The sequence below is a fragment of the Nicotiana tomentosiformis genome, chromosome 1, assembly GCF_000390325.3.
Source record: "Nicotiana tomentosiformis chromosome 1, ASM39032v3, whole genome shotgun sequence".
In the NCBI taxonomy this organism is placed as follows: domain Eukaryota; kingdom Viridiplantae; phylum Streptophyta; class Magnoliopsida; order Solanales; family Solanaceae; genus Nicotiana; species Nicotiana tomentosiformis.
The window spans coordinates 32,254,661-32,277,704 of record NC_090812.1 but is presented as its reverse complement, the minus strand read 5'-3'; positions in this window follow the sequence as shown (position 1 = coordinate 32,277,704).

The following is a 23,044-nucleotide window of genomic DNA, read 5'->3' as shown; positions in this document are numbered from 1 at the left end:
AAGTCCAATTTTTGATCCGTTAACCATCCGAAACTCACCCGAGGCCCTCGAGAAACAAGTCCTAAAATATCATACGAACTTATTTAAAATCTCAAATCAAATAAAACGACGCTAAAACCACGAATTATGCTCCAATTCAAGCTTAATGAAACTTAAAATTTCCAACTTTTACATTTGAAGTCGAAACCTATCAAATCAAGTCCGATTGACCTCAAATTTTGCACACAAATCATAAATGACATAACGGAGCTGTAACAAATTTCAGAACTGGATTTCGACCCCGATATCAAAAATTCAACTCCCCGGTCAAACTTCCAAACTTTAAATTCCTATTTTAGCCATTTCAAGCCTAATTTCACTACGAACTTCCAAATAAAATTGCGATGACGTTTCTAAGTCCAAAATCACCATACGGAGCTGTTGGAATCCTCAAAATTCTATTCCGGGGTCATTTGCACATAATGTTGACCGAAATCAAACTTGGCCTTTTAAGGCTAACTTAAGCAACCAAGTGTTCAGATTTCAACCCGAACACTTTCAAATTCCGAACCAACCATCCCCGCAAGTCATAAATCAATAAAAGCACATTCGGAAAGTTTTATTTTAGGGATGGTTGTAAAGGTTAAAATGACCGGTTGGGTCATTACACAAACAATACCTCACGTAAACAAAATAAAATTGTTTTCAACTTTAAGAAAATCACAACAATAATCAAAGGCAACTGCGGCCATAAATAAATATCAACAAGGGCACTCTCAAATCATAAATAAATTAACAATATCTCATTTCCTTATATCATCGCGGGAGCCTTCACATTTAATTTAAAAAAAAATATTTTTCCCAAAATAGCATTCCCCGTTTTAGCATCCTTATCACACCGCATGATTTCTAGTAGTTCCCCTACTAGCCACGCGTATCAAGCCACTCTTATCTCACCGCATGCATTTCAACACGCAGACCTTATACCACAACATGCGTATCAATATCACAATATATCACAATTTACACCTCAAGTGCCCAAATATTTCAATTTGCCAAAATAAACAACATCAACAATATTTTCCACAACAGGGAGCCCACGAATCAATCACAATGAGTACAAAAATCTCACAAAATATTCGGGAATAAATAACTCAGCAAAAATAATATTTCAAAATTTTTTAATACGTTGCCTCCGTACCAAATTTAAAATATCAAATACTTTATATTAATAATATTTAAATTAAAGAAATTCAATCTTCAAATAATGTACAGAATAAAAGAAACTAAGTTTCTACTAAACATGTAAAACAATTAGCAGGAAAAAGGTCAAGCAAATTTAAAGTAAAAAAATCATATCAATAATGAAGAATATAATATAATAAAATAATTTAATTAATATGCAACAGTGATTTACACAATTTTAAAATACAATCTTCCATATTTAGCCCGTGTACACACTCGTCGCCTAGTGTACATGACTTTCAACACGTTACAATTATCACGTCAATACCAATCCTAGTGGGAATTTCCCCACACAAGGTTAGACAAGTCACTTACCTTGACTTATTCCAATTTAATCCACTAGTAGGTCTTTTCTTCGATTATCCAACTCTGAATGACTCGAATCTAGCCAAAATAATTCGATACAATCAACAAAAATTATAGGAATCAATTTCATAAGAAAATACTATATTTTACAATAAAATCCGAAATTAACTCAAAAATCGCATGTGGGATCCACGTCTCGGAATCCTGCAAAAGTTACGAAATATGAACGCCCATTCAACCACGAGTCTAACCATACCAAAATTACTAAATTCCGATAACAATCCGGCCTTCAAATCCTCATATCTTATTTTTAAATCCCCGATTTATACCTCAAAAACACGTAATCTAGTCGGATTATTCGATGATAATTCAATATTATGGAATAGAAATGATCACAAGTGACTTACCTCAAGATTTTCCGTGATTTCTCGCTCAAACATTGCCTCAACCCGTCTTTGTAATGTCCAAAAATGAGAAAATCACGGACCCTTCTGTTTTTGTTCACTGCCCAGGGGTTCCGCACCTGCAGAAATTTGAACCGCTTCTGCGCAACCGCTCCTGCGGATTTTTCCCCCGCTTATGCAAAAAATGTCGCTTCTGCGATCCCCCACGCACAAGTGCGTGTCCGCACCTGCGAGAAGCTTTCCGCATCTGCGCTCTACAATCACCAGCCCAGCTTCCGCTTCTGCGCATCCCAGCTCGCACATGCGAGCTCGCTTGTGCGAGTTTTCTGTCCACTTGTGCGGACTTTTCGCACCTGCGATGTCCATTGTGCTTCGGCGTGCTCACACCTGCGAGCCAAGTTCCGCAGGTGCGATTGCACTAGAAGGCAGAAACTTCAGATTTTCTTCTAAGTCCGAATTCGATCCGTTAATCCTCCGAATCTCACTCGAGGCCCCCGGGACCTCAACCAATTATACCAACAAGTCCTAAAATATCATACGAACTTAATCGAAACCTCAAATTATATCAAACAATGCTAAAATCACAAATCACACATAGATTCAAGCCTAATGAACTTTGAAATTTCTAAATTCTACAACTGACGCCGAAACCTATCAAATCACGTTCGATTGACCTCAAATTTTGCACACAAGTCACAAATGACATAACTAAGGTATTCAAATTTTCAGAATCGGATTTCGACCCCGATATCAAAGAGTCACTCCCGGTCAAATTTTTCAAAAATTTGACTTTCGCCATTTCAAGCCTAATTCCACTACGGTTCTCCAAATAATTTTTCGGACACGCTCCTAAGTCAAGAATTACCATACAAAATTATTGGAACAATCAAAATTCAAATCTGAGGCCGTTTACAGATAAGTCCACATCTGGTCAACTTTTTCTAACTTGAATTTTCAATTATGAGACTAAGTGTCTCATTTCACTCCGAATTCATTTCGGGCCAGAACCAACTAACCCGGTAAGTCATAAAATACTGTAAAGCATAAATTAAGCAGTAAATGGGGGAACGGGGTTATAATACTCAAAACGACCGATCGAATCGTTACATATCTAGCCTAATCCCAGAGAAGTAGTAACGAGGGATCGACATCGACACTCACTAGTGGTCCAATAATACCAGGTATAATATGGAGGTGAACAAATATGAGGCAAAGTAAATAAATAAAATAAACAAGTATAAATATGTGGTACAATTATCCTCCTTACAATAAACTCGAGCTTTTAATTAGCAAATTCCTCCTCAATCGGAGCATATATATGTGTATAATGGACCTCACCAAATAGGTTGTTATAATTCGAATCAGGGAAAATTTTATAGATACCCTGACTTCTTGCCAAATATTATGCACGATTCTATGAGGATATTTTATAGAAATGCTGAGGCGTACGACCCGATCCAACATAATTATTAAACTGTGCACTGCCGAGGGTCGAACGACACGAACCATAGATGCATATATTAAATTGCCGAGGCGAACGGCTCGCTCCCATGAGAGTGTGGTACATAAATCATGCCGAGACGAATGGCCCGATCCCATTAGAGTGTGGTTCATAAATTCTGTCGAGGCGAATGGCCCGATCCCATTAGAATAAGAAGCTTAAACGGGTCCTTGACCCCCACTCACGAATAAACATGTGAGTTATAACTTTTAAGGAAAATTGTTCGATGGAAACGCACAACGCGTGAGAAATCCGTAAGAGGAACAACATTATTCCGTGGGAAATCATGAAACCATCGAAAACTCTACAATAGCAAGTCTATCACTCTACGCATTTCTAGTCTCAAGTCATAATGCAAAATAAAGAATTAAACGAGCAAGGATAATCCCTATTGTACAAGTACATCATGGTGTGAACCTAAGTTTACCCAGACAATAACATGAATATAACTACGTACGGACTCTCGTCACCTCGTGCGTACGTAGTCCCCGCAATAAGTTCTTGTCACGACCTGAAATTTCCCACCGACGGGACCGTGATGGTGCCTAACATTTCACTTGCTAGGCAAGCCAATGTTAGAGAATCATTAAACCAATTCCTTATTCCCATTCAGTAATTAAAAAGAATTAACTAAGATAAAATATAATAAGTACGGAATATAATAAAACTATATTAATTACTACCACCCGGATCTAGAGTCACAATTCACGAGCATTTTAGAATTTACTACAAGTAATAGTCTGAAAGAAATGCAACTGTCTGAATGAAAGAAACCATAGAATAGAAAAGATAGACGATGACTTCAAGGTTTGTGAACACCGACAGATCTACCTTGAGTCTCCAGACAATGGACCAATAGCAAAATCTCGATCAACCCATGCCGGTATCAAAATCTGCACAGAAAATGCAGAGTGCAGTATCAGTACAATCGACCCCATGTACTGGTAAGTACCGAGCCTAACCTCGACGAAGTAGTGACGAGGCTAAGGCAAGGCACCTATAAATCAACATGTACAATTTAACAGTATATATACAAATAACAGAAATGAAGAACTAAACAGGAAACGTCAGGAGGGGAACATACTGAGGGGGATACAAGATAAAGAACTATAACAGAATAATCACCGGAGCAGTCAATATACCATGAATCAACAAGAATAGTGAATACAATAAAGGAAAAAATGCACGGCATCACCCTTCGTGCTTTTTCTCTCAATCTCACCAAAAAATTAATAGAAACGGCACTGCATCACCCTTCATGCATTAACTCTCATATCATGGCACGACATCACCTTTTGTGCTTTTACACTCACAATATGGCACGACATCACCCTTCGTGCATTAACACTCACAATATGGCACGACATCACCCTTCGTGCATTAATACTCACAATATGGCACGACATCACCCTTCGTGCATTAATACTCACAATATGGCACGGCATCACCCTTCGTGCATTAACACTCTCTCTTACCATAATGCAATGCATAAATAACAACAGGGAGATAGAATAACAAGTACAAACCTTACTTCAACATTTGGTTCTACAATATCAATCTCAACTTTGAAATAAATACTCAATTTTCACCGGAAGATCCGTAAACACGATAAGGACGATAAGTTTAACAACACTAGTCTAAACACGTAGCAATTAGGTATAGGAAAAGACAATATGAGAAAAACAAAAATAAAATCGGGAAAACAGGTAAATTGGCGGCGCATTGGTACTCATCACGTATACGCCGCTCACATGAATTTCACATAGCAAATAATATGAGGTTCCTAATTCCCTCAAGTCAAAGCTAGACACAAGACTTACCTCATTCCGAAGGCCACTCAATACTCAATCACAACTTTTTTTCTAGAATTCACCTCCAAACCACTCGTATCTATTCAAAAATGGCTCAATAATATCAAATATTACGAAAGGAATCAATTACATTGCATAAATTTAGATTTCCCAAATTTTTCCTCCCAAAAAGTCCAAAATATCGACCCCGGGCCTGCTTGGTCACAATTCGAGGTTCAGACCAAAATCCATTTACCCATTCACCCCCGAGTCCGAATATGTAATTGGTTTTGGAATCCGACCTCAAATTGAGGTCTAAATCTCAAAATTTTCGAAATCCCTAGTTTCTACCCTAACCCCTAATTCTACCATAAAAACTCTAGATTTTAGGTTGATAATTCATGAAACGTAATAGGTAATTGAAAGAAAATAGTTTAGAATCACTTAACAATAATTTGTGGGCTAAATCTTATTTTTGGATTATGTTAAGTGCTGGGCGACAGTGTGCATCGCGTTCGCTAGGCTACTGTCGCGTTCACGAAGAGCATTGGCTTCCAAGCCTTCGCGTTCGCGAGACAGTGCTTGCGTTCGTGTCGGCTACCCCCACTACACTTCGCTTTCACGAGACATTGTTAGCATTCGCGATGAAGAAAAGGCTGACTCTCCCCCCCCCCCCCCAGTGCCTAACACTACACGTTAGCGATGGGCTTGTTGCATTCGCGAAGGGTAATGCCCCCATCACTTCGTATTCGCGACCAAGCATTCGCGAAGAGGAAATTTCGGCCTCATCATTTTACTCTTCATGTTCGCGAGAGGACCTTCGCGAACGCGAAGAAGGATATGCCAAACACTAGAATCTGCAGAAAACCAGATTTTTTCAAAGTCCAAAACATCCCGTGGCCTATCCGAAACTCACCCGAGCCCTCGGGGCTCCAAACCAAATATGCACACAAGTCTAAAACATCATACGAACTTGCTCGCGCAGTCAAATCGCCAAAATAACACCTAAAACTCCGAATTTAGCACCATATTAAATAAAATTCTCAAGAACACTTTAAAATTCCTATCTTCTCAACTAGACGTCCGAATCACGTCAAATCAGCTCCGTTTCTCACCAAATTTCACAGACAAGTCTTAAATATCATAATGAACATGTACCGGGTTCCGAAACCAAAATGCGGACCCGGTACTAATAATGCCAAACATCAATCAATTATTAAAAACAAATAATTTTTAAACTTTTAGTTTTCATCAAAAATTCATAACTCAAGTTAGGGACCTCCGAATTCGATTTCGGGCATACGTCCAGGTCTCATAATTCGATACGGACCCACTGGGACCGTCAAAATACAGATCCGGGCCCGTTTACCAAAAATGTTGACCGAAGTCAAATAAGATCAACTTTTTAAGGCATAAATTCTTGTTTTCATCAATTTCCAACATAAAGCTTTTTCCGAAAACATGCCCGTGCTGCGCATGTAAATCAAGGAGGGTAAAAATGAGATTTTAAAGGCTTAAGAGCGTAGATTCGAGTTCTAAAACGTAAGATGACCTTTTGGGTCATCACAGTTGTACAGATCAAATATATCACCTAGGGGTAGTTTCCCCCTCACAGAGTTAGACATAAGACTTACCTCGCCCCGAAATTCTATAACCAGCTCCAAATCCACTCTAACACCTCAAACCGATGTCCATCGCTCCAAAACTAGTCAAACAATGTGCAAACCCATAAAAATATACTATAATACTCGTAACAAATTAATTTAAACAAATTCCCACTTCACTCGAAAAGTCGATAAAGTAACCCTCGGGCCCACGTGCCCGAATTCCAAAAATATTCGAAGATAAACATTACCCATAACATTACGAACTCAAAGATATGATTTATTCTCAATTCTATGCCCAAATAAATGGTCAAAATTCAAAAATACCAATTTCTAGGTTTTTCTTCAAAATCCCAATTTCTATAAATATTTATGTCTAAATCCATATATAATCCAAGTATTTAACTTGCAATAGGTGGGATTAACTTACCTCCAAGTTGCTAGGTGAATACTTCCCTCAAGAAACTCCAAAAATCGCCCAAGAATGAAGAAAAAATGGCAAAAATGGCTGAGCCCCACTCTTTTAAGCATTCAGCCCAGTGACTCCCGCACCTGCGGACTCCTTGGCCGCTCCTGCGCATCCGCTTCTGCGGCCACTGTTTCGCACCTGCGCTGTCGCAGGTGCGCAACTCTTTTTGCTCCTATGGACCTCAGTAGCCTTGGCCCTTCCGCTTTTGCGCTTGCCTTACCGTTTTTGCAGCGTCGCACCTGCTGCCCTTTTTCCGCAGCTGCGATTACCCAGAACTCAGGCCCTTCAACAACACAACAAAGCTCCAAGTTGATCTGTTGACCATCCGAAATTGCCTCGAGGCCTCCGGGGCCTCAACCAAACCTACCAACAAGTCTTAAAACACAATATAAACTTAGTCGAGCCTTCAACTCATATCAAACAGCGTTAAAAACAAAAACACGAATCACCCTCCAATTCAAATTTAATGAACTTTGAAACTTCAAACTTCTACAATCGATGCCGAAACCTATTAAAATCACGTCTGATTGACCTCAAATTTTGCACACAAGTCATAATTGATATTACGGACCTACTACCACTTCTAGAATCGGAATACGACTCCTATATCAAAAAGTCCACTCCAGGTCAAACTTCTCAAAAACCTTCAAATTTCTAATTTTTGCCAAATGACCCCGAAATGACCTACGGACCTCCAAATCCATATCCGGACGCGCTCCCAATACCCGAATTACCATACAGAGCTATTTCCAGACTCGGAATCCCAAACGGACATCAATAACATTGAAATGCACTTCAACCCAAATTTATAAAATTCTTCCAAAATGCCAACCTTCCATAATAGGTGCTGAAACAATCCCGGGTCATCCAAAATTCGATCCGGACATACGTCCAAGTCCAAAATCATCGTACGAACTTGTTGGAACCTTCCAATCCCAATTCTAAGGTCGTTTACTCAAAAATCAAACCTTAGTCAATTCTTCCAACTCAAAGCTTCCGAAATGAAAGTTTTTCTTCCAAATCAACGCCGAACTTTCCAAAATTCAATTCCAACCACGCACACAAGTCATAATACATGAAGTAAAACTACTCAAGGCCTTAAACCGCCGAACGATGCGCTAGAGATCAAAACGATCGATCGGGTCGTTACAAAAGCAATATTATTATATTAAAAATCCACTCCAAGAGCATTAGAAGAGACGGTGGAAACGAAAAAGCACAAGAAGAAGAGAGCTGCACTTAGTAAAAATAATAGTTTGTACCCATATTTATATTGAATTAATTAATATCTTCTTAGCCGTTAATACTTACAGTGAGAGTACATATTATTTTACTATAATCTATACTATATTAAAAGCACGAAGACCCTTAGCGAAATGTCGTTTGCCTTTTTTACCATTTAAAAATATATTATATATTAGATAAAATAGTAACAACAACAACAACAACAACAACAAACCCAGTTTGATCCCATAAATGGGGTCTGGGGAGGGTAGTATATACGTAGACCTTACCCCTACCTCATAGAGATAGAGAGTTTATTTTCGATAGACCCTCGGCTCAAGAAACAATGAAAATAAAGCACCAATTAACAAAGAATGTTAGCAATAATGTAACATGTTGGATAAAACGCTCAACAAAGAAGGTCTTACTGAAGAAGAAAATGCGTGTCTGCGCCTTGAAGAACTAGAGTCCCTTGATGAAAAAAGGCTAGAAGCTCAACAAAGTCTTGAATGTTATTAAGCTCGTCTTTCTCGTTCTTTCAACAAAAAGGTTTGCTTGAGGTCCTTCCAAGTTGGCGATCAAGTTTTTGTAGTAAGAAGATCTATTATCACGTAATCTCCATAAGTCCCTGTATTGTTGCATGTTTCAATAAAGTGTGCGACATGTTTCTTTGAATTTACCTTGCCATCGAACTGCTGAAATTTGGGAGGTTGATAGCCGGCAGTCATCTTCAAGCTATCAATTCTTGCAGTATACGGCTTTGCGTACGTGAGAGAATAAAATAGTAATTTAAGTTATTTTCTTAAAGTTTAGGGCTTAAAAATTAATTATATTCTGTATTTTAAATATTTCTTTATTTAAATAGGTAATCCTAATTTTTATGACTTAAAAATCAATTACTAAAATTTTACCTTAAAGAATCATTAAAAGAAAGAAAAAACCACAAACATACTTTTACCATGTTTGTTTTTCCGTTCCTTTCACTAATTTTAATGTACGTGCTTTGCATGTGTTTATTGCGTGTATCAAAAAATGTATGAAATGTAGAATAAAAATAAATTATATGTAATAGCAGTTGACATCGAGATAAGTATAACATTTCTATAATTCAAAATAAATATTTTAGTGTATCAATATTTTTACTTAAGCAGTCATATTTATCTAATAATATAGATAGATATACATATAAATATCGTAAAATATTTTTAAAACTTAAATTTATAATCTTTTATACACGTACATTGCATCGTATTTTGTGTTATTACAAGATTCAAAAGTAAAATATTAATTGAAAGATATATATACCACATTTTAAAAGAGAAATTTTATTATACTTTCTAATAAATAAAATCATCCTGTAATCTAAAGTTTAAGTAATATAGAAGCATATAAAAGACAATAAATTATATTTGAAAATTGTTTAGGAGCGAACTCACGACAACTTTTACGAAGGAGCAATGGCGGTTCGTTTCTTTTATATACTTAACATGTGTTTTTGAAAATATGCAACTATGTTGTACATAGAATATAAGTAAGACTGAATTATGTAAAGAAAGAATTAATTAATTTTGATATTTAGAGGCAAATTCACGGCATAAAAATCTATAAGGAAATAAAGAATATATGTTTGGAGGCTAGCACCCTTGTGTTTATTTTGGTTAATTTTGAGAGAGGTGAAAAATGTTCGAGAACTTTATTTTTAGTTTTATCTAGAATTAGGCTTTGATTTAGACTATATTTATATTTTGTACACAGTTAATCGCTTAAAATACCATATAAGTCCAAAAACTCAAGAGAAGAAATTTACATTGACTTACAAATATAATAAGTTCTATTATTAGTTGACTTCAAATTTCTAAGTATTAGGTAAAGTTTTACAAACTACTACCACTTTATACAACTTGAACTTTTTATTTAGAAAATTAATTTACTATTTTAAGATAAAGTATAAACACAATCCTTTAAGATATTGTAAAATGAGGTACTTCCCACAAAATTTTGGCTCTTGTTCTTTCTATATTGAAGCATTTACAATATTGATGAAGAACCGTTAGTTTTATCTTTTTAAACCTTTTTTGTTTTCAAATTGAGAAGTAAAAGTAGCACGGCTCTGCCCGTTGGAATAAACTTAAAAAATTCAAAATAAGAAAAGTCATTATGTTAAATACGAAAATAATTAATATAATTTCTTACATAATTCAAATAATAAAATTTGTATAAGTAAAATTTTATTTAATTTTAAATTCTTAAATATTAGAATCTGTTATGTAGTTCAAATAAGAAAATATTTAATAATTATAAGTTTTAGTTGATTTCTAAGTTTTTAATATTAGAAAAATAATAATATTATGATTTTGTTCAATGAAAATCTATTTTTAAAGGATAATATGTATTATGACAACATTCATTTACAAGGAAAAATACTCTTTTTATTATTTAAAACATTCAAATAGCTATGAAAAACTTGAAAGAAGCAATTTTTCATAAGCAACGCCATGCATACATCGTACAATGAAATAAGAGTTTTATTTATTAATTGAAAAAGGTCATAGAATTTAAGAAGCCTCATAAAATTTAGGAGAGTAAAAGTGAAACATTCATAGTTGAATTCAAAAATCAACATATTAGCTCATTCTAAACTGAAAAAATTAATTGTAAGTGATTGATGACAATTATCATTATATCCAACATGGAATGTAACTTTATGCTAATATATTTATTGTTTAAAATCAAATTTAGTCTAAAAATGATTAATTAACTCTAGTGGCGAAAAACAAGTACTAAAAGTTTGAAGAACCAAATTCTCTCACTGCATATTCCTATCGTATTTAGTAAAGTAGAGTCCTCTTTTAATTAATTTTAAGGTTAAATATATGTAGAAAACTTTAAAAGAAGCAATATTATCACTACATTCCTAGCGCATACCATAAAGTTTCCATAAATTGATATAATAATGGGATTTTCCTTTGTCACAAATTAATATGATTTTCTTTGTTATTTTTGTTACAAAAGTATTATATTACATAGCTCAGATAAGGAAGATTTAATATAAAAACTTTAGTTTTTTGAAATCCTAAATATTAGGAAAATAATAAATATCTATATTCCTAAATATTAGAAAAATAATTAAAAGACTATTTTGTCTAGTATGAAATCAATTTATCAAGGGTAAAAAAGGCGAACGACATTTCGCTAAGGGCCTTCGTGCTTTTAATATAATATAGATTAATAAGAGATATTTGTAAAGAATCATTAAAAGAAAGAAAAAATCACAAACATACTTTTACCACGTTAGTTTTTCCATTCCTTTTATTAATAAGAGATATGTGCCTATTATATTTTTAATTCTAGAATATTTAATTGTAACGATCCAACTGATCGTTTTGAGCATTTACTCTTCGCTCTGTTGTTTGAGGCCCTGGAGTAGCTCCGTATGATGCTTTATGACTTATGTGAATCGTCAGTTTTGATTTTCAGGTTATTCGGAATCCAATTTGGAGAATAGATTTCATTGTTGAAGCTTTAAATTCGAAGAATTGACCAAGTTTGACTTTTTATGAATTTAAACCCGGAACGGATTTTTGATGATTCCGTTAGCTCCGTTGGATTATTTTGGACTTAGGAGCATGTCCGAATTGTGATTTGGAGGTCCGTAGTAGAATTTTGCTTGAAATGGCGAAAGTTGGAATTTTAAAAAGTTTGACCGGGAGTGGACTTTTTAATATCGGGGTCGGAAGTCGATTTTGAAATGGAGAGTAGGTCCGTAATGTGAAATGTGACGTGTGTGCAAAATTTGAGGTCAATCGGACGTAATTTGATAGGTTTCGGGATCGGTTGTGGAAGTTGAAGTTTCAAAGTTCATAGATTTCGATTGAGGTATGATTCGTGTTTTTCGATGTTGTTGGAGGTGATTTGAAGATTCGACTAAGTTTGTATGATGTTATAAGACTTGTTGGTATGTTTGGTTGGGGTCCCGGGGGCCTCAGGTTGATTTCGGGTTGTTAACAGACTTTGAATTTGATTTGAGAAGTTGCTAAAGTCTAAGAGTTGCTGGTGTGACCACACTTGCAGAGAAGGGACTGCAGATGCGATGCCGCAGGTGTGACAGGTTGAGCGTAGGTGCGGAAAGGGTGGAGACCAGCAGGGGTCGCAGGTGCGATGGCTTCTCCGCACTTGCGATAGCGCAGGAACCGCATGTGCGAAAAATGCCTGGGCAGTGTTAAAAACGAGGGTTTCCGAGATTTTTCGCATTTTGGTCATTTTGGAGATCGGATTGGGCGACTTTGGAGAGGCAATTTTCCCCACAACTTGGGGTAAGTGTTCTCTACTCATTTTTTATCTTATACCACGAATCCACCTTCATTTTTGGTAATTGGCTTGTGAATTTTAAAGAGGAAATTGGGGGTTCTGGTCTAAAGTTTCATAATACGAATTTTTAAGTTTTGAATATCGAATTGAAGTCGGATTTGAGTGAAACTAGTATGGTTGGACTCGTAATTGAATGGGTTGCCAGATTCTGTAAATTTTGTTAGGTTCCGAGGTGCGGGCTCGGGTTGGGCTTTTGGCCAATTTTGGATTTTTGATTCAAGATTTGATCTTTTTCTATCGGGATTGGTTCTTTTAGCATTGTTTGATGTATTTGAGTTATTTTTGTTTAGTTTTGAGCCGTTCGGAGGTCGAAACGCACGTGATGGCATCTTTGGAGCATCGCTTGGCTTACTCGACATTGGTATTGGCTTGTTCGAGGTAGGTAACCCTTCTAATCTTGGAGCTGAGGATATGAAACTCCGAAATACGTGTTATGTGATTTGTATTGAGGTGACACACATGCTAGGTGATGGGCGTGTAGGCGTGCTCCATGTGAATTGAGACTCTGTTGTTTCCATGGCACTGTAAAGTGGTCCTACTTTATTGATATCCGTATTTTCACCATGTGATAAAGTAGTTAAGCTGCCAATCATGGTTAGATATCATGTTTAGGCATTATGCCGATATTGTTTGGACCCATAGTGGTCGTTTATTACTGTCATCTCACTGATTTTATTGATATTTTATACTCAGTCATATCCATGCATTCATACCATATCTCAATCTCAGATATTATTTATTGATACATCATATCATGGTTGTCGGGCTAGTTTCATGACATTATGAGCCCGTAAGTGAGACTGGAGTGAGAGTGACATTTTGGAATCGGGCTGCACGCCGTAACATATTATATTGATTATATATATATATATATATATTAGAAGCTCATGATTTGTACTAACAGTTCTTGGGGAATGTATAAGATTCAGATTCAGATAATTTCTTTACTTAATTACTTTATTAATTGTTATTGGAATTGGTTAGTGCTTAACTGGCTTACCTAGCAGGTTGGGTTAGGTGCCATCACGACTAGTTGGATTTTGGGTCGTGACAGATTGGTATCAAAGCTCTAGGTTCATATGTTCTACAAGTCATGAGCAAGTGTCTAGTAGAGTCTTGCGGATCGGTATGATGACGTCCATACCTATCTTATAGAGGCTACATGACATTTTGGATATACTTCCCTTCTTTCTTTCCTTATCGTGTTACATTGATTCAGCTTGAAGCGTAACTCTTTAAATTTCTTCCACGCATTCGTATGCGCATGTGAGCGCTCGATATCGGTTGTGCACCGGCGGCTTGTGATTTTATGAATGAGGTCCGAGATGTGTATTCCGTATTTTGGTGAAGGGCCAATCTGGAGGACTTGAGGCCATGGTTAGACTGCAACTTGAGCTTGGTAGCTTCAGTGGTAATTTGTATAATTGGACTCATATGTCCGGTAATATCCCTACGAGCGGAATTAGTGGCTCGATGAGCGGTGGAATGACTATGTGTTGAGTGTGATGTGACTGCGAGATGTGTTCAGATTGTTTGAATATGACGAGAAGGATTTCTTTGAAATGTAAAGGAAAGGCCATTGGGTGCTTGATTTTCGTTTTGATGTGACATACAATCTTGAGTATTAATGTTTTGAAGGATCTTTCACACTGTTAAATTTTGGGACAAATTAAATTCTTATGTCTGGTTAATGAGTTTGGACTCAGAAAGATTAAGCGACCTCATAGTAATTGCAACTGCGAAAGGGTCTAGCAAGATACCGATTTAAGGTTAAGCTGGTGGGTTATCCCCTGCAGAGTAATCTACGTAGGTGTGTTCCTTATGATGTGAGTAAAGAGTTTCTTTTCTGCCGACGAGGCGTATGTGTTGAGATTTGAATTTGAATCTGGTTGCGAAAGTTGACCTAAGTGTTAAGAGAATGAATGTGTGCTTAACGGACGATTGAGGTATCTTTATAGTTGGCGTTGTATGAGCTTGAGAAGAATTTTTGTTGTTGTACTGACTACGGTATTATGACAGTAATAGAGTATGGGTATTGTGAGTTATCGAGTGTTTTAATTTATGGCTTTGAGCCAAGTAGGGGAGCCTGCTATTGACAATTTGATTTCATGGTTATGTGTTAAATTTTGATTTGGTCTGAAGCATACTTGTGGATTAGTTATGACTTGCAGAGGTTGAGTCGAGAATGACTCGAGTAATAAAATTTATGGATACGGGTTATGGCACTTTAGGAATATATGAAAATCATGGGGATCATAAAATAATTGAGTGGTTATTCGCGAAAGATGTAGTGTACACAGAGTATGAATTTGATCAGTGGCATTAAGGTAGGGTTACTTCTTTGGGTGTTGTTTTGCTAGTGTGGCACGTGTCTTTCAGCCCATTTGTTTGAGCAAAGTGGATGACTCTCGAGAATGGTTCTAATGGATTGAATATTTATATGTATCGATTGGGAATTTTCAAGATGTGTATATGGCTAGAAACTAAGAGTTACATTGGATGATGTCGAGACTTGCGATAATTCTGTATGACTATGGATTTTACATTTTAGTATAAGAAAAGGGAAGATGAGCAATTTTAAATTCACATAAGGTCTTTCGGAGTGGATGTCTCAGTTGCGGTGCTTTTGGGGTACTTAAAAGGGAATTCGGCAGCTTATGGGCCTTAGGGCGTTGTGGTTTTTATACTAGAGTCTCTTGTATGGTGAATTTTGGTTAAGGATCGTGGTGTTTCAGCAAGGAGAAGTATCAATTTGAAGGCAATTTGGAAGGGACTTGGAGAAATAGGACAACACGGTGGTAGCTTGGATCAGCACAATAACGAGTATAATCGGTTCTTTGGGTGATTATGATGTGGCTAGGCTCCACATGTGTTTCGTGGCAATGCTCTTTGGTTTTGACGAACTACGTGGCTGGTCTGAGTTAGAGAGATTCGGTTCTGATAGCTTGGTTGTGTGCAAATAAATTTCGAACAGTTCTCAATGGTTCTTACCACGGTTCGATGAGTATATTTCCTACCAGCGTGAGGAATATGTTGCGTATTGGGATTTTTCCCGGGATGAGATCAAATGGAAGGTTTTTGACTGATCGGGTATGTATTCTGCTTGTGACTTAGAATGATTATGAGGTTTTCGTATTTTTTCATATGAAAACATGATAGATGTGGTGTATTGTGTGGGATTGAGATTTGCATGTGCAAGGTCACGATTCGGTTTTAAAAGTAAGATCCTGGATTCTTAGGCATCATAGACTGTTTCAGATGACTAGGTAAATGATACTACTAATCGGTATGGCCTGATGTGAGTATATATTTCAGAAGGGGCAATGTGTTTTGATTTATGGATACTTCATTGGTATTGCGGCACTCTCCTGGTTGATCGACTGCTGATATTCAAATATTGCTAGGTGGCACGAAAGAATTTTAAAAGTATTCCTCGTGGGATGACCGTGTATGAGAGATGTGTTAGACATTATGGCGGTGGAGTTGGGATCAGATATGGTGATTTGTGTGTTCTATGGATTTGAATACTGGGAGTTCTCAAAAGCAGATTGTTTCATGGTTGTGGATTGTGAAGTCATGGCCGAAGCTAGCTAGACGATAATAGGTGTTATGATTCGGTCATTGTGGACTTTCGGAGGGTTATTTATCTATCTGTGGGTTACCAGAGTTGATTTGGGGGTCCATTGGTAGGCCCAATTAGGATGTGTATTCTACACCAAGCCGAATTAGTTGGCTCCATACTACTATTGTTGAGGGATGTGCCATTCAGTTATTGTTGAGCTTATTCGTGTTCTGAAATGATTTGTGAGTTACTATTCTACGCTACGAGGAGTTGTGATTCATTGGTTGTATGCACACCTGGTGCGGTTCTATTTGGGCATTATAGCATAATTTGAGCGAGAAGAGTTATTGGGCATTGCATGGTTGATGGCGTACGAGTTATGTTCTTTGGGGTTTTGTGTGGCATTGTGTCATCTGCTTCCCCATGGTTATGGCAATGCATTGTGAGTACTTGATGTCGGATTGCGCGTGGTTATTGATTTTGAGCATGGTGGCTGAGGTATTTCATATGGATCGGTGTTTGGATGGGGTCGCACATTGCGGCAGAGTTATGTTGGGATATGATCCTTGGTGTTAGATTCGTGTGTTATGGCTCTACGGTGTGTGGTGGGTTCTTAGCATTACGTTGGGGTGGTAACCGTCGAGCTTGCGGGATGGTTTTCTCGTTTGAGTCATTTTCATGATTGAGCACATCTAGAATGTTGCTTATTGGTGCACAGATTGCACGAGTTATGAATTTAGATAGTAATGGTGTGGCATAGAGTAGCTGGTATTTGATAAGATGAAGTCGTCGGATCTAGGATGGGCGCTATCAGATTTGATTGTGGTATATTTGGAAGGATATTATCAAAAGTCGGCTTAGAAATTTGCTATAGTTCTTATCGAAGGAGATGGAGTACCATGACTTGTTGATCTGATGAATGGTTATGAGTTCTGCATGTTTCTTTCATCATTGACAGTGTACGAAGGTTTAGAACTAGGCTTGGTTTGATATGAGGTTTATTACTGGCATTGGGTTGTTTTGAGCAGCTACTATGATTGGAAATCATTGCTTCGAGCATTTGAGTTATGTGGTATTTTAGTTTTGAGTATTTGAGTTATGGTTACGGCTTTTGGTACAACTTGTTCAGACTTATACAGTTTGTAGGTTGTGAGATTCATATCTTATAAGAAATTTCGGATGTTGGAAATTGGATTCTAAGGCTTGTGGGCTAGGTTGAATTAAGAAATTTGAGTTATGTGGTATTATCAGGCCTATATGGGATATGGTGACGTGGGGTCACCCCCGGGTACGTGCGTAGTAAGATGGAATAGTAATTTGATGGCTTTGAGAACAACTCTGGACACGTTCGAGGACGAACGTATGTTTAAGTGGGGAAGGATGTAACGACCCAACCGGTCGTTTAGAGAATTTACACTTCGCTCGGTTGTTTGAGGGCCCGAGTAGCTCCGTATGATACATTATGACTTATGTGAATCGTCGGTTTTGATTTTCAAGTTATTCAGAATCGAATTAGGAGAATGGATTTTATTGTTGAAGCTTTAAATTGGAAGAATTGACCAAGTTTGACCTTTTGTGAATTTGAACCCGAAATAGAGTTTTGATGGTTCCATTAGCTCCGTTGGGTTATTTTGGACTTAGGAGCATGTCCGGATTGTGATTTGGAGGTCCGTAGTAGAATTTGGCTTGAAATGGCAAAAGTTGAAATTTTGGAAAGTTTGACCGGGAGTGGACTTTTTAATATCGGGGTCGGATGTCGATTCCGGAATTGGGAGTAGGTCTGTAATGTGAAATATGACGTGTGTGCAAAATTTGAGGTCAATCGGCCGTAATTTGATAGGTTTCGACATCGGTTATGGAAGTTGAAGTTTCAAAGTTCATAGATTTCGATTGAGGTATGATTCATGTTTTTCGATGTTGTTGGAGGTAATTTGAAGATTCGACTAAGTTCGTATGATGTTATAGGACTTGTTAATATATTTGATTGGGGTTCCAGGAGCCTCGGATTGATTTCGGTTGGTCAACGGACTTGGAATTAGATTTGAGAAGTTACTGAAGTCTGAGAGCTGTTGTTGTGACCACACTTGCGGAGAAGGTACCATAGATGCGATGCCGCAGATACGGCAGGTTGAGCGCAGGTGCGGAAAGGGTGGAGACCAGCAGGGATCACAGGTGTGATGGCTTCTCTGCACCTACGATAGCGCAGATGCGGACCATTGGTCGCAGGAGCGGAGGCAGCCGGAGTTAGTCATTTTCGCAGGTGCGCCCAGATATTCGCACCAGCGGATGCGCAGGTGCGAGCCCAGGCACCGCATGTGCGGAAAATGCCTGGGTAGTGTTAAAAATGAGGGTTTCCGAGATTTTTCGCATTTTGGTCATTTTGGAGCTCGGATTGGTCGACTTTGGAGAGAAACTTTTCCACACAACTTGGGGTAAGTGTTCTCTACTCATTTTTTTTATCTTATATCACGAATCGACCTTCGTTTTTGGTAATTGGCTTGTGAATTTTAAAGAGGAAATTGGGGGTTTTGGCCAAAAGTTTCATAATACGAATTTCTGAGTTTTGAACATCGAATTGGAGTCGGACTTGAGTGAAACTAGTATGGTTGGACTCGTAATTGAATGGACTATTGGATTTTGTAAATTTTGTCAGATTCCGAGGTGCGGGCCCGGGTTGGGCTTTTGGCCGATTTTGGGCTTTTGATTCAATATTTGATCTTTTTCTATCGGGATTGGTTCCTTTAGCATTGTTTGATGTATTTGAGTTGTTTTTGATTAGTTTCGAGCCGTTCGGAGGTCGGAACGCGCGTGATGGCATCGTTGGAGCATCGATTGGCTTGCTTGGCATTGGTATTGGCTTGTTCGAGGTAAGTAACCCTTCTAATCTTGGAGCTGAGGGTATGAAACCCCGAAATACGTGTAATGTGATTTGTATTGAGGTGATGCACATGCTGGTTACGGGCGTGTGGGCGTGCATGTGATGACCCAAAAGGTCATCTTATGTTTTATAACTTGAATTTGCGCTCTTAAGGCTTAAAAATCTCATTTTTACCCTCCTCGATATTGCGTGCGCAGTCCGGGCATATTTCCGGAAAGCTTTTATGTTGAAAATAAGAATTTATGCCTTAAAAATTGATTTTAGCTAACTTCGGTCAACATTTTTGGTAAACAGGCCCGTATTCATATTTTGACGGTCCTGGTGGGTCCGTATTGAATTATGGGACATGGGCGTATACCCGGAATCAAATTCGGAGGTCCCTAACTCAAGTTATGAATTTTGGATGAAAATTAAAGTCTGAAAATTTATTATTTTTAAGAATTGATTGATGTTTGGCATTGTTAGTGTCGGGTCTGTATTCTGGTTTCGGAGCTCGGTACATATTCATTATGATGTTTAAGACTTGTGTGTGAAATTTGGTGAGAAACGGAGTTGATTTGACGTGATTTGGACGTCCAGTTGAGAAGATATAAATTGTAAAGTGTTCTTGAGAATTTTATTCGATTCCGTTCTAAATTCGTAGTTCTAGGTGTTATTTTAGCGATTTGATCGCGTGAGTAAGTTCGTATGATATTTTTAGACTTGTGTGCATGTTTGGTTTGGAGCCCCGAGGGCTCACGTGAGTTTTGGATAGCCCACAGAATGTTTTGGACTTAGAAAATCTGGTATTTTGCTACAGCAAGTGTTCTGGCATGCCCTTCGCGTTCGCGAAGGTACTCTCGCGAACGCGAAGAGTAAACTGGGCAGCTGAAATTTTCTTCTTCGCGAACGCAACCAGCTCCTCGCGATCGTGTAGTGTTAGGCACACCTGGGGAAGAGTCGATTGTTCCTTCATCGCGAACGCGAAGGCCAGGGGGAGTAACCATCGCGAATGCGAGCAGGGTCTCGCGAACGCGAAGGCTTGGCTTGCCCAGTGCATAAAACAGAATCAAACACGGGTTTATGCCATTTCTTCAATATTTTTCAAGAACCAAACGGGTAGAGGTGATTTTCAAGAGTCATTGTCTTCTCCAAAGTGTTGGTAAGTGATTCTAAACCATTTTCTTTCAATTACCCATTTCATTTTATGAATTATCAACCTAAAATCTAGAGTTTTCATGGTAGAATTAGGGGTTAGGGTAGAAATAAGGGATTTCGGAAATTTGAGGATTTAGACCTCAATTTGAGGTCGAATTTCAAAATCAATTATATATTTGGGCTCGGGGGTGAATGGGTAAATGTATTTTGGTCTGAACCTCAGGTTTTAACCAAGCGGGCCCGGGGTCGATTTTTTGACTTTTTGGAAGAAATTTTGGGAAATATAATTTATGCAATATAATTGATTCCTTTAGCAATATTTGATATTATTGAGTCATTTTGAATAGATACGATTGGTTTGGAGGTGAATTCTAAAGGAAAAACTGTGATTGAGAATTGAGTGACCTTCGGAACAAGGTAAGTATTGTGTCTAACCCTGACTTGAGGGAATCAGGAACCTTATATTCTTTGCTAAGTGAAATTCATGTGAGCGGCATATATGTGAGGTGACGAGTACTTATGTGCTGCCAATTTACCTATTTTTTTCCCCATGTTTTCCGTTATTTTCTTATATTGTCTCTTTCCTATGCCTAATTGCTACATGTTTATACTAGTGTTGTTAAATTTTTGTCATTATCATGTTTACAGATTTTCTGTTGGTAATCGAGTATTTATTTAAAAATTGAGATTTATATTGTGGAACCAAATGTTGAAGTAAGGTTTATACTTGTTATTCTATCTCCCTGTTATTATTTATGCATTGCATTATGGTAAGGGAGAGTGTTAATGCACGGAGGGTGATGTCGTGCCATATTGTGAGTGTTAATGCACGAAGGGTGATGTCGTTCCATATTGTGAGTGTTAATGCACGAAGGGTGATGTCGTGCCATATTGTGAGTGTTAATGCACGAAAGGTGATGTCGTGCCATGATATGAGAGTTAATGCACGAAGGGTGATGTCGTGCCGTTTCTATTGATTTTATAGTGAGATTGAGAGTAAAAGCATGAAGGGTGATGCCGTTCATTTTTCCTTTACTGTATTCACTATTCCTGTTGATTCATGGTATGTTGACTGCTCTGGTTATCATTCTGTTATATTTCTTTATCTCGTATTCCCCTCGGCATGTTCTCCTCCCGACATTTCCTGTTTAGTTCTTCATTTCTGTTATTTGTATATACACTGTTAAATTGTACAGGTTGATTTGTAGGTGCCTTGCCTTAGCCTCGTCACTACTTCGTCGAGGTTAGGCTCGACACTTACCAGTACATGGGGCCGGTTGTACTGATACTGCACTCCGTACTTTATGTGCAGATTTTGGTATCGGCTCGGGTTGATCGAGATTTTTTCTATTGGTCCGCTGTCCGAAGACTCAAGGTAGATCTGTCAGCGTTCACACACCTTGAAGTCCCCGTCTATCTTCTCTGTCCTACTGTTTCTTTCATTCAGACAGTTGTATTTCTTTCAGACTATTACTTGTAGAAAATTCTAGAATGCTCGTGAATTATGACTTCAGATCCGGGTGGTAGTAATTAATACAGTTTTATAATATTTCGCACTTATCATATTTCATTTTAGTTAATTATTGTTATTTACTGAATGGAAATAAGGAATTGGTTTAATGTTTTTCTAACGTTGGCTTGCCTAGCAAGTGAAATGTTAGGCGCCATCACGGTCCCGTCGGTGGGAATTCCCGGTCGTGACAAGTTGGTATCAGAGCACTAGGTTTCCTAGGTCTCATGATTCACAAGCAAGCTTAGTAGAGTATGGAGGATCGGTACGGAGACGTCTGTGCTTATCTTCCAAAGGCTATGAAGTTTAGGAACAAATTTCACTTTTATTCTCCTCTGTCGTGCGATGTTGTTTTCTCGATACTGATTGAACTCTTCTACTCTTATTCTCTCGCAGATGGCGAGAACACGTACCGCTTCCTCAGCTGAGCAGAAGCCAGAGCCTCTAGTGGCAACTCCTATGAGGGGCAGAGGTCGAGACCGAGGCCGTGCCAGAGGCCGAGGTAGGGACTGGGCTTAGCCCAGATCCCGAGCAGTAGTCCCAGCAGTGGAGCCTCAGATAGATCTTGATAAGGAGATTCCAGCTCACACTATTCCTGTCGGACCAGCTCAGGTTCCGGAGGGGTTCATTGCCACCCCAGTACTTCAAGACGCTTTGGTCCATTTGGTGGGCCTTATGGAGAGTGTGGCCCAGACTGGTGCATTTCCCATGGCACCAGCAATCTCTCAAGCTGGAGGAGGGGCCCAGACTCCCACTACTCCCGCTCTGGAGCAGATAGCTCCCCAATATCAGGCTCCAACAGCTCATCTAATCGGAGTAGTTCTGCCAGTTATTGCACCACAGACCGATAATGGGTCAGCTATGTCTTCTGAGGCTTTATAGAGGCTGGACAGGTTTACGAAGCTCTTCCCAGTTCACTTCAGTAGTGCTCCTTCAGAGGATCCCCAGGAGTATCTTGACAAATGTCACGAGGTTCTACGGAACATGGGTATAGTGGAGACCAATGGGGTCGATTTTGCTGCATTACAGATGACTGGTTCCGCCAAGAAATGGTCGAGAGATTACTT